This window comes from Ictidomys tridecemlineatus, chromosome 7 (genome assembly GCF_052094955.1).
Source record: "Ictidomys tridecemlineatus isolate mIctTri1 chromosome 7, mIctTri1.hap1, whole genome shotgun sequence".
NCBI classification, from domain to species: Eukaryota; Metazoa; Chordata; class Mammalia; order Rodentia; family Sciuridae; genus Ictidomys; species Ictidomys tridecemlineatus.
In genome coordinates, this window is record NC_135483.1 from 14,009,052 (window position 1) to 14,022,591 (window position 13,540).

At 41.8% G+C, this 13,540-nt stretch overlaps 1 long non-coding RNA gene across 2 annotated transcripts in view; it reads right to left on the reverse strand.

Annotated features, from left to right (window-relative positions):
• LOC120892897 (uncharacterized) overlaps positions 1-13,540 on the reverse strand; it is a 47,549-nt gene extending 34,009 nt beyond the window's left edge. Inside the window, exons 1-3 of one of the 2 annotated variants that reach the window (XR_013423812.1) lie at positions 13,248-13,540; positions 11,426-12,235; positions 9,367-11,032 (exon numbers count right to left, since the gene is read on the reverse strand). This is a non-coding gene — a long non-coding RNA (uncharacterized LOC120892897). Of the gene's footprint in view, positions 1-9,366; positions 11,033-11,425; positions 12,236-13,247 lie in introns of those variants that run through there. The other variant, XR_013423813.1, reaches the window with a different exon arrangement.

Sequence of the window (13,540 nt, forward strand, 5' to 3'; positions counted from 1 at the left end):
AAAAGAATTCACAGAGGTTTAAAAACACCCTAAGTCTTAGATGTGATAAGTGTTATGTTAAACTTTATATCCCAAACTCATTGGACAATATTTTTATTATACTTGTGTTATTGAAATTAACGTGACTATCTCAAAAGTTGCTGTAGGAATTCAATAAGATAATGCAAGTGCTTTATCAATGCTCATATACTCTACTATCTATTGGACTGAGTTTCCTATGAACACATTCACATGTTGCCCTCATGCCTATTGGCTTTAGACAAACGATCTTCAAACTTTAAATCCACTCTTCCACTGGTCTTTTTATTGTTTTAAAAATGTAGTAATTTACATATATGCACTACTATACTGTAAGTCTTGGCTCTGTCACTTATTAGCTAATTGGTCTTATGCTTGTTTACCCATCTGTTAAATAGGGGTACTACTGGGTATATCATTGGGTGTTGTGAGAGTTAAAATAATGACTATATGTAAAACATTTTAAACAGTCCTTGCTACATAGTAAGTACCATGCATAAAGTGTCACATATGAATAAGATAATGTCTATTTTAAAGCATACTCAAAATAAAATTTATAGAAAGTAAATTAATTTTTATATTAGTTTTTTGATTGATACTGTGAAGATTTTGTTGTTGTTGTTGTTTTTGATGCTGGGGATTGAACCCAGAGGTGCTGTACCACTGACCTACATCTCCAGTCCTTTTTATTTTTCATTTTGAGACAGGGTCTTGCTAAGTTGTTGAGGCTGGCCTTGAACTTATGATCCTCCTACCACAGGCTCCCAAGTGGCTGGAATTGCAGACATGTGTCAATGAACACCACTGCTTCATTGTTTTTGAAAGTCTATAAACAATATTTTGTGGTTCAGTGATTTGATGGTTCAGTTTTTAAGTTTACTTTGAATTTTTAATTTTAGTGTGTTTCATAGTTACTTATAGAGTTATATACATTTCACAAGAAAAAAAATCAGATCTATTTGGTCCATATAGAAAAACATATCCATAAACAAGTTATTAACTTTAACTATTAAATTATAGTCCCTACCTTTTAGACCCATCCACCATTAATTTTGGTTTTATGTTGATATGTGACCAATAAATTTCCATATTCCATATTGTCAAACTGCACAAATGAATGCAAGATATTTAATATTTATATTTCTTAATAAACTATCTCAAAACATACTTAAAGTCTTCATGTGGAACGTACTTAAACATATTTTAAAAATTGAATTTCAAAGCCTTAGTATTAAAATATAAGAATTTATATGCAACATAAATTAGTTTCAGTTTCCAGAACAAATCCACATAATGATGAAAATATTTTTAAATATGCATTCTCATAATTCTTTCTTCAAAGCATGAATTTCCTTCAAAAGATATACTTTTTAAATTTATTATCAAAACATAACTTTTATCTCAACAAGATCAATTAAATGGGCATTTTTTTTAATTGAAAAAGGAAGTATCACTAAAAGTCATTGTTTTCCCCCTACAATATGACTGAAAAAGAATCTAAACTAAAAGAAGTGACATCTTATTTTTCTATTTTCTTATTCTTATCTTTGACTTGAATTATTAATATCAATTAGCATGTAATCCTTTGCAGGAAATGTGTTAAATCCCTTGTACATTCTAAGAGGGTTAGTTTAGCTAAACTCAGTAATATAAGAATGAATTTTGGGGCTGGGGATGTGGCTCAAGCAGTAGCGTGCTCGCCTGGCATGCGTGCAGCCCGGGTTCGATCCTCAACACCACATACAAACAAAGATGTTGTGTCCGCCAAAAACTAAAAAATAAATATAAAATTCTCTCTTCCCTCTCTCTCTCTCTCTCTTTAAAAAAAAAAAAAGAATGAATTTTATCACATAGAATAAACCACCATTTAGTATGCATTTTACCAATGATATGAAAACTGCCATGTGTCGCAATACATTCAAATGAATGAATGCGCAAAACGGACACTGCCAATCTCTGGGCTATAGGCTCCCACCCTTGCCTGTGTTTGCAAACCATATGTGATGCCACAGGCTCCATCATCTGACTTACAGATTAAGTGATGGAGTCCCCCCACCACCACAGTTTATGTAGTAAGTAGTAGTAAAGGGTAGGACTTTTTTATATTTAAAGATAAAATGTAAATAGAAGTTGGAATTTTGATATTTTCTTCAGGACCCTTTAGAATGTAAGTACTTTGGAGAGGACAGAACTAAGCTGTCTCATGTCAACAGTGCCACCATGTGGTCAGCAAAATAGCATGAATCCTGTTTTTCTTGTACTCTGTTGATCCTGATGACAGGACCTCAGCTTTTTTTCCTCTTCTTTCCTTCTTGACTCTCCCCGTTCAGCTGACCCAGACTCCTCGACACCTGCCCACATCCATCCCTTTAAACTCTTTTTCTGTCATTTGACTTCCAAATTCCCTATGAATGATTCTTTTCCCTATTCTTTTTTGTCCTACTTCATCAATTGAAAAATCACTCTCATCATGGCTTATAATCATAAATATGCTGCTGCTAGTCATTTGTCTGCCTTCAAAAAGACACAAATATTCATTTTGATGTAAAATCAAGTACAGTGAGCACCAATAGCCTCTGTAGCCCCTGCTCATTTTTAGCGGTCTCCCCCAGAATTACTGTTTTCACTTTGACTTCGCCCAGAGCCTCCTCATCCATTGCATGTGGGCCTGAAGGGTCAGCACTGCGAAGGCATGTTTCAGACTATCTCTTGCCCAGTTTTCATGTGGTTCTACTTCAGGAGGCTCCAGCTCCTGGTAGGATGGAGCAGGGGTCCCCACTGGGTCTGCAACTAGAGATCCCATCATGGCTATGAAAATCAGGGCAGGAGTGGGACAGCTACTGGGAACTCTGGAAAATAAACAATAGTAAAATGATTGGTTAAAAAAAAAAAAAAAAGAAACACAATTTGAACTACTCCCTAAACAGGGGTGAATACTTCATTTCTCCTTCCATTTGTTTCCCTCCAACTGAAATCCAGCAATGAGCAGAGTTCCAGGAGAGGCCCTTCCTGCTTCCTGGAGCCTTGAAAGGTGAAATGAGAACTCCTGGCATTTAAAGAAATAAATCCCTTCCTTTTCTGCCTTCTCACATCCCAGCTCCCTGGGGCCACCACCTGGTGTAGGGACAAAGGCCTCAGCAGGCCCAGGGAAGGTGGGGGCTGGGCCCTTCCTTCCTGAGAAGTGGGGCTGTAATTTCCAAGAAGAGGTGCGGAGATCCCCCTCAGGCCCAGCAGTGGTCCCTGAACCTGGTGGCAGAGTCAGGTGACTCACGCCCCAGTGTTACAGCTGAAGGAGCAAAAGGAAAACTACCAGAAAGCAAGGACCCCGGAGTTCAAGGAGGGAGCACATCCAGAACGTAAGGCCACAGAATTGATAATGAACTCCGGACTGACCCACAGTCTGTGCATGCATAGCTATGACCCACCTCAACATACCAAAGAATTGGAGACTGGACTTACTGAGGCCATTACACAGCCCACAGGTGACTCCAAGGGAGGCTGGATCTGCTTGGAACTGCAAAGCCTTTGAAAGTTGAACTGACAACAGAACTGCAGCCCATATAAGGTACATTGGAACTTGCAGTCTGAACCGAACCAGGTCAATTGCTGGCTAATGCAAAGAATATTTATGTTTTCAATAGGATTTGAATAATGCCAAAAGTTTTAAAGCATTACATTCAAGTGTGCAGGATACAATTCAAAATTGTTCAGAAAACCTCAATCTACATAGGATGATAAGTGAACAAATGACAACATCAAAATGACACGCTGCTATGAGCTAAATTTTGTTCCCCCCCGCCAACCGAGAAAAATGCATACATTGAAGGACGAATCCCCAAGAGAACAGAATGAAATCGTATTTGGAGATAGGAGACATATTGATAAACAGCCTTTTAAAAGGTAATTGACTTGCAATGAGTCCGTTAGAAGGGATTAATCCAAAATGAACTGACATCCTTATAAAAAGAGGAGATTAGGATGTGCAAAATTGACACTGGGGAAGCATTCACAGAGAAGGGACCATGAGAGGGGACACACCTGTCTGCCAGCAAAGAGAGGATGCTCATCAGGAAAAACAGCCTGCCAACACCTTGATCTTGGACATCCAGTCCCCTGAAGGGTGAGGAAGGAATTTCTGTTTTTCAAGTCCCTCAGTTTGTAGTGTTTTGTTATAGCAAGTTTATCAAATTAATACACAGCTATTATAACTTTGTGACAACATGTTAAAACAGTTATTACACCAGTGCCACAACAAGCAATTGCAAATATCCCTAGGACAACTGAGAAAATTACAAAATCTCAGCAAAGAAATAAAAGATAGAAAGAAGAATTAAGTGGAAACACTAATAATTTAGAAAAAAAAACAATACAATAACCAAAAAATAAACTCATGAGTTAAGCTCAATAGAATATTGGGGGTGACAGAGAAAATAATCCATGAACCTAAAGATAGATTGGTATAAATTATTCAATCTTTAAAAAAAGAGAGGAAAAAAATTGAACAAAAGTTAGGGGTCTCAGAGATCAGTGGAACAATTCTTTAAATCTAAAATTCAGGTTGTTGGAGTTCCAGGAAGGAGGAAAAAATATTTGAAGAAATAATGGTGTAAACTTTCCAAGTTGGACAAAAGAATAAACCTACAGATTCAAGAAACCAAACAAAATCTAAACAGGATAACCCCCAAAGAATTCCATATCCAGGTACATTATAATCAAGCTAATGAAAGCTAAGAGCAAAGAAAAAAATCTTGAAGCAGCCAGAGAAATGAAGCACTATATATAGGGAGCCAATTTGCAAGACAGATTTATCATCAGAAACCACAAAAGATAAAGAACTGTTCTTAGAAATTACACCAAAAGAAAAAAAAATAAAAGTAAAACAAAAGATAGACTGGGCTTCATTAAAATGAAAAACCTTTGCTTTTTAAAAGACATTATTAGATGATTGAAAAGACAAGCTACAGACTAGGGGAAAATATTTTCTAATTATAGCAGACAAAAGATAGATGAAGAACTCTATCTCAATAGAAAGAAAACAAAAGCCCAGTTTAAAAATGGGCAAAAGAACAGATGCTTTCTTAAAGAAGATATAAAGATAGCGAATATGCTTATGAAAAGATGTTCAACATAATTAGACATTGGAGAAATGCAAATTAGACCATAAGATGCTACTACATACGTATTAGAAAGGCTAAAATAGAAAATACGGGTAGCACTAAGTGCCGGTGAGGCTGTGGAGAAGCTGAAACTTGCACGTTGTTGGTGGGAATGGAAAATGACACAGTCTCTCGTGAAAACAGTGTGGTGGCTTCTTGCAAAACTACACATGCCTGCACCGTATCACTGGCCACTACCCCTAGAGAAACAAAAACTTGCATTCACCCAAAAATCTGTAGGTGACTATTTACAGCAGATGTATTCCCCATTGCCCCAAACGGGAAGTTCTTCACTGGACAAGGGAATAAACAAACTGGTATATCCATTCAGTGGAATACTGCACACCATTGAAGCAAACAAAGGGCACATGTATGCAAAACTTGAACTGATAGATCTCAAGGGAATCAGGCTTAGGGAAAAATTTAAAAGCCAATCTCATTTTGTTCTATTATTGTTTTGCTGTTCTTATTTGTTTACTTATTTACAATCTGGGGAGTTGAACCCAAGGCCTCACACATGCTAGGCAGGTGCTCTATCGCAAAGTGACATCCTTAAGCCCTTTTTAAAAGTTTTACTCTGAGATAGAGTCTTATTAAGTTGCTTAGGTCCTCACTAAACTGCTAAGGGTGTTTTTGGACTTGTAATCCTCTTGCCTAAACCTCCAGAGTAACTTAGATTATAGACATGGGCCACTAGACATGGCTAGATTCCACTTCCTACACCTCTTGAAGTGATAAAATTACATATAGGAATGAAGAACACATCATGGTTGCCAGGGCTTGGTTTGGGTGACTCTGGAGGGCTATCACAAAGAGTGCTATAACTCTTCTGCATACTGATTGTGGAGGTATTTGCATAAATCACACCTGAGTTAAAATTCACAGAATTATGTTCCTAAAAGTCAATTTTGTAGTACAATACTGTAGGAGAGAAAATTTGAAAAATGAATTGTGTTGTTTTATATAGCTATTTCATTTGAAAAATTATTACTTTTCCAAAATTTTAATTGCTAGATTTTAGTTATACTATTGGAAAAATGAAACGTTGATGACTAGAAATCAAAATTTCAGGGGAAAGAAAACGTCCTTTGGGTCCCCTTCATGACTTGACTAGGAAGGATGACTTCGGTCAAGAAGTCAAAGAAACAAGATGGGGGCTCAGACTGGCCTGAGGGAGTGGAGGGCCCTGGGTGCAGATGGTGTGGGAAAAGTCCAGCCAGGGCCAGAGGTCTGGGTCCTTCCAGGAGGAGCAGAAAGGAGAGACTTCAGGGTGCGGGGGATCAGGCCTAAAGGGAACCTGAGTGGCTCTTGACCTCAAAGAGATTTAGAGCGTTTCCAAACAAAGAGACTGGCCAGAGAGTGTATAGGTCTCCTGGGATTGCTGTGACAGAGCACCAGGCACAAGTGGCTTCAGGCAACTGCACTGTATTTTCTCATAGTTCTGGAGGCTGGAATCCAGAATGAAGGCATTGGCATAGCCGTCTCTCCCTGAAGGCTCATGTGGGAGTTTCTTCCTTTAACTCCTCCTGCCTGCCCGACATCCGCAGGCAGTCCTGTCTGTCCTGCCCTTGCACCTGGAGCACTTTTGTCATGAAGCCCTCTTCTCTGTGCACTCTGTGTGTCTTGTTGTAGACTCAAGCTATATTGTATGAGAGCCCACATTAACGACCACACCTTAACCTGACTACACCTGCAGAGAGCCTCACATTTTGAGGTTCTGGGGGTTAAAATTTTAATATAAAAATTTGGGAGCAGGCTGCAATGGTTATTTGTATGTGTCAAATTGATTAGTCTGAAGGATGCCCATATAGCTGGCAAAACATTATTTCTGGATGTGTCTGTGATGGTGTTTCCAAAGAAGATTAGCATTTGAAACATGCTGCTACATACTGCTCCCAGTGCCCACTAATTAGACCTGTCCTCACTAATGTGGCTGGGCATCATCTAGCCCTTGAGGGTCTGAAAAGAAAAATCAGAGAGGACAATTCTCTTCCTTTCTACTTCAGCTGGGACATGCCTCTTCCCCTCTTCCTGGATATTAGAGTTCCTGGTTCTTGGGCCTTCAGACCCAGATTGAATGACATCACTAGCTTTCCTGTTCTCCAGCTTATGGAAGGCAGGTGGAATTTCTTGGCTCCAGTAATCACATAGTTGTATAAGACAATATATATATATATATATATATATAAAATAGTTGTATATTTTACATAATATATGTACACATATTATATGCATATACACATATAATATATATTCTGTTCTTCTGGAGAACTCTGAGGAGTGGTGGGGGATGGGGGCCACAGAACCCAGTAATAAGCAAAAGGAGAAATGACCACAAAACCAACAGTTCAAACTGTTTTACACTTTATAAATATCCATTTGTGTTCCCATGAATCCTTCTTTCTTTAGGTCTTCATACTGCTCCCAAGTGCCTACCATGCCCTAGTTATCTAAAAGATCTGGTGCCAGGCTTAGAGTAAAGATGTGGCTTGCTGCAACTCTGCAGCTGCCCGCCTATGCACCTGATGGTCACCTCAGATGAGTGTCCATCCTACCCTCAGCAGCTCTTGGGCTCACTGGTCACTTGCACTAGATGAGGCTTTCCCTCTGGGCAGAGGTTTCCCCACATGTGAGACATAGCTTCCTTCATACGCCCTGGATCCTTGGTTGTCTTCAGGCACCCATCATCACAAATGCCACTCAATCTTCAGGAAAGGGAAGAGGCACAAGAAGCACGTGAACATCTCCAGAAATAAGTGGAGACACCAAGGAAGAGGCACACATCACTCTTGGCCTCATGCACATTCCAGAGCTCAGTTACATGGTCACACCTTGGCATCCGGGCAGGCTGAGGAACGAGGTCTGGCTGGGTAACCATGTGTCCAGCTAAAAGTCAGGAGTTCTATCACTAAGGATGAAGAAGGAGAATGGATATTAGTGGACAACTATCTGCTATCTGCGGGACAGACAGCAGATAGTTGTCCACTAATATCCATATTTTGTTACATTGTGAACTTTTATCTATGTCATAATATTTGAAGATATTATTTTAACTTTTGAATAGTTTTCAATCATGCAAGAATTGACATCACCATTTTCCTACTTTTGGACATTTATAATGTTAAGCTTTTCATTTCTAAATAGTGCTATGAAGAATGAACATACTAATCCCTGTGCATTTCCCTGATGGTCTCTTTATGGTAGTCTCCTAAAAGACTTTCCTGAGGCCCCATGACTCAGATCTTTGATGCAGGAATTGAAATAGCCTGAAAAACTGCTGTTCTAGGTCATCTTTGAGAGAGGAGAATTTTCTATGGTCTTGGCACATTCTGGCCCTCCTTCCATGCCACCCTGTTTTGGACATGTTTTCTGCTAGTCCCAGAGCTGGACATCAGGAACTTGGGGGGAGAATTTGTTGAAGCCAGAGGTACCATCACTGGATGTTTTCATGGGATTTGATTTGAAAGTTTGTTTTGAAATTATGTCCTATGTATCTCCAGGCCACAGGTTCTACTATTTTTATTAATCAACTCTATTTACATTTACAATTTTCAAGATACTTAAATTTCCACGATCTCATTGGCTGGATCCAACAATGCTTTTACTAAAATAGAAATCTGATCCTGCCACTTCTGTGGCTGAAACCCTTTGAAGCCCCTATTGTGTCGTCATACTGAAGTCCAGATTCCTTAATGGGAATTTGTAAACCTCTGACTGCCACATCAATTGGCTTTTATTGAAAAAAGAGAAAGCAAGCACACACACACGCGCGCGCACACACACACACTCACACTAAGAACATAGCAGATTAAAACAAGAAAATCAGAGCCAGCTACTTAGTTCCTGATTCCATGGGTGGGCAATGTGGGCTGGGCTCAGCTGGGCAGTTCTTCTGATGAGCTCATCTGGGCTCACTCTTTCGTCCACGGTCTACTGCAGCCCATTCATGCCACTCTGTTTCTGGAAATAGCTGCTTGTGTGCTAAAGGCAGGGTCTCTCATCACCAGGAGGATACTCTGGACTCATATGAGCATCAGTTTGAGGTTCCAAGTGTAACAAAAAGCTCCCATGTGCAGACATCTCTCTTCTTGCATCGGATTTGTTAAATTCCCACTGGCTAAAGCAAGTCCCACAGCCGACTCAGCTTTAAAGTAGGAGAAGGGGAGACAGACTTCCCCTGTTGATGAGATGGAAAAAAAAAGTGGCCATTTTTGCCATCTACAACTTCCTTCTCATGGCTCAGATCTTTTCCTCCCTGCTCTCATCTCCATATATATACTCTGCTTCATTCGAACACAACTGCCGACTCTCCCAGCCCACCTTGTTCACTCAAACCGCCAGGATTTTGTTCATGCTGACGCCTTGCTGCTAGGCTCCTCTTCAGCTAGACAGCTCCAACCAAATCCCATCACAGGTGGCCCTCCCCCTAGCAAGTCTTCTTTCTCTCACCCTAGACGTGGCTGGGTGTTCCTCCTCTGCACTCTCTGTGCTTCCCCCAGAGCCTTTATCATGTTCTGTTACAAATGTGTGCTTCTTGCCCATTTGCCCTATGGGACTACATGGTGCTTGAAAGCAAGGCTTGTTTCCTACTGCGTACTTGGTATCTACTACCATATAGTGGGCCACAATAGCTATTTGTTGGTCAACTGGTGATCTGCATCTGAAGGAGTGGGAAAAAATAAAATAAGGAAAGCCTTGTGCAAACAGTTGAGCACTAGATATACCACAATAAAGGATCATTAGAGTAGGAAAGGACCTTAGTTATATTCTTATCTACATTATCTACACATCCTTGGAACAACATCTTTAAAATTTGCTTCCACTTCATTGGGTACAGTTGTAATGGGGAACTTAATTCTTCCCCTCATCAGAACTTATGATACTGCTGATCTGCTGTTAGACTTAAGCCCTCTCCTTCTCTCCCTCCCTTCCTCTCTCTCTCTCTCTCTCTCCATTGAACCCAAATCTTCCTCCCAGTAATTTACACATATTGCCCAAGACCTGTTGTCAGGAGCCTCAAAAGTCAAATTCACTCTTAGCAGGTATCTCAGAGCCTTCACCACCCTGGTGGCCCTCTTCTGGCCATGCACACTGTGTCTTGGTGTCTCTTGGAAATGCCATCCAGAGCTGGGCAGGACATTCCCTTGGGCTCGAGTGATGAGTGTCTGGGCAAATCAGAGGACAAGATGGTGCTGGCAGCAGCAAAGCTTAGCGCTGGGAATTGTGGCCCCTGCTGTGGCGCAACTCACTGGCATCAAAACATTAATGCAACATTTCTGAAGTGTTGAAACTACCAGTCTGTGTCTACACTGTGTCTGTCTACCCAGACACCACGTGAGGAGTCTTTTTTAACCCATTATTATCATTTGAACCCAGGTTAAGGTTCATCAAAGCTCAAAATTACCAGATTTCAAGTAACTTTAGTATAAAGTCGAGATACTGAGGTCTGTTTCATCACGAATAGATCCTAAGCTTCGGAATTAAACAAAGGACCTCCAGACAACAGTTCCAAATTGCAGCAGGTCAAGGCATCAGGACAGGGAATTAAGCTCCCCAGCCAGGCAGAGGGCTGCTGTTAGGGTGATGTGTGTAGCTGATACTAACATTTGCACCAGGCTTGCTGTGTGTTGAACTGAGCACTTAGACACACTTGACGGATTTAACACACACCGACCTCTATGAAGAAGGCTTTATTAATGTGCTCATTTTCTATCAGAGAAATTGAGGTTCCCAGTGATGAAGTCATGTGTGTAACAGTCACAGGGCTGGTCAGTGCCAGTGCCGGCTGAAAACCCACATCTCCATCTCCAGACCAAGGGCCCATGATGCTTTAGGAATATTGGTCCCTACGTCTCCATCTTGAAAAGAAAACAAAGGGGGATTCATATGCCTAAGCAGTGACTGATGTGAGCTGCCGCAGCTCAGCAACCCCGGGACTCATACCACCCCTGCCCTCAGTGGTAGCAGCCTGGTCAGAGCAACATGATTGGCACAATGCTCCCCAGTCTCTAGGGGCTTGGCAGTGGCAACCAGTTCTGCTGCTGTGTTGGCACACTTTCCCAGAAGTAGATTCAAAGGCAGGAAAATTAATTAGGAAAAAGAAAATCTACCCCGATGTATTATTTCACTAACAGCCCTAACTTTGCAATAAATAAAGACGGCAAATGGGTAGAAAATGCATAAAATGAAAATAAGCTGAGTGAATCATGGCTTGCGGTGTGTGCAGTAAATAAATATTCATGTTAAATCACCTCTTACTCCGACTCCATGATCCTCCTGTGTGCACTTAGGGCTGAGCGTTTGCGGTAGGCCTTAGTTACCGACACCAACGCCTGTGACTTCGCTGTTAGCTGAGGAGTGACTAAGGACTGTTAGCACAAGCCTGAATAATGGCCAATCCCTCCACGAGCCCCAGAGGCTCAGGCACCCTCTCTCCACTTGGCAAGGGCAGGGTAATCCATCTGTGCTCTTTCCTAGTCGACAGAAAGGGAGCCGGGGAGAAAGGAGGGGACAAAATCCTTAATCTTAGCAACGGTGGAATCTGGTATTTTAGCTGTGGAGCTTAAAGCGGACAAACAAAAAGCTTTGTTGAAAAGTTCAACTCCAGGTAACCAGGTTTTCAAAGACTCTTTTGTGTGGGTGGGGAGATGGGCTGCGCAGGCCAGGGGGAACCAGGGTCACACAGGGAGTTGGTTTCCTGCCTGGAGGAAGGATCCATTCCCTTCGTGGGGGCTGACCGTGGTTGCCTTGCCAGGGCTGGCACAGCCTGGCACAGCTCACAGCTGAGCTAGAGGAAAGGCGATAGAGAGGGGCCAGCTTGCCTGGGGCTCTGCTGGCATAGAGGCCAGCATTCCTCCCCTTTTTCTGCTCTGGCCTCCCTGTGACCTTGGGGTTAAACTGCTGTCAAGTCCAAAGGCGATAAGGTTTATCTCACTTCTCCTCCCTGCAGTCTTCATCTGCTTCTCCCCAAGACAACACACCAAATGGACCTTACTGAAGTTTTCCTACATCAGCATACAGAGCTGTGTGGGAATGTTGTTTCCAAGCGTCCCAGCGTATCCCTACAAAGGAAAAGGGAACAGACAGCAAGGGTGGTGGTGGTGGTGTGTATGTGTGTGTTTATATCGTGCTACGGAACTTTCTGCATATAGAAAGAGTCCTACAGAAATGGCCTGACTTTGAAGTGTTAACCTGGCTTGCTCTTATGCCTCACCAAATTTATTGCATCACCGTTTCCTTCAAATAAGGACACACAGTCCGTAAAGTTAATCATGTTCCAAGTACAGCTTGGGGTGTTTATTCCAGTTAATTCAATAAACACTTCCTGAGCACATACTTTGGGGCAGGCATCACACTCAGAGATAATCACACCAGCATGGCTAGTGTCCAGGGGAATCACACAGACTCTAGAGTCAGGAGCCACTTTGCATCCTGACTCTACCACCTGCACCTAAGGTAGAAAGTGAAAACTCTGGTACTTCATATTCTTCATGGAAGTGAAAAGTGGGATTACAGTGTCGCCTTGGGCATATGGGAGGGTTCAAGGAGATCATCCAGAGAAGGGCAGGCTACCAACTTCATGCAAAAGGACTCATGTATTTCCTACAAATACATGAGTACATGATACTCCTGGTGAGGTAAGCCTGGGACTTTGCAGAAATCTAGATAACATGTTGTTCAGGCTTACACAGGACACAAGCCGGACCAAGTGGAAGGTGTGTTAATTCCAATCAGGAGTCTACTTGTCTCTAAAACAACCATCCTCTGTGGGGAAGACAGAGCATGCCTGAACATCCCACATGAAACTGAATCTTGGCACATTGAAGCCCCACTTCAAGTTCCTTCAATAACCCAAGAGCATTTATTCTTTTGGAGACCCCTACTTTGGTGCACAGAAGCTTAAAACACATTTTCTTCTGAAGAGCATGTTCACATGTTAATAGGAATGGCAGGAAAATATTATACAAGCGCAGGAACTGGGAAGTGGTGGAACATACATGAGACCATCTGCAGGACAGGAGACACTCAGCTAGAACATCTCTTCATCAGAAAGAAGCACTCACTTGTTATTACCTGAGCATGATGGGGTGGTGCACATGGGTGACCCTGTTTTCCAGTCCTGTTCCCTGCTTCTGCCCTTAGCCGCTGGACACTGGAGACTCTTTCAATCCAGAAAACAGCAATGCTAATAGTTAACAGCTTACTTCCCTGGAACATGTGGTGATAGCAGCTGTGCTAACCTTGGTGTCATGGCATTATTGATTCATCAGTGACGCTGTGGATTGGCTTCTGCTGGCTGTCTTTCACCCCTCCTCCATACCCATATCCGCCTTCTCCATGTGGTTGCTCTCCCTGCAAGGGAGGCT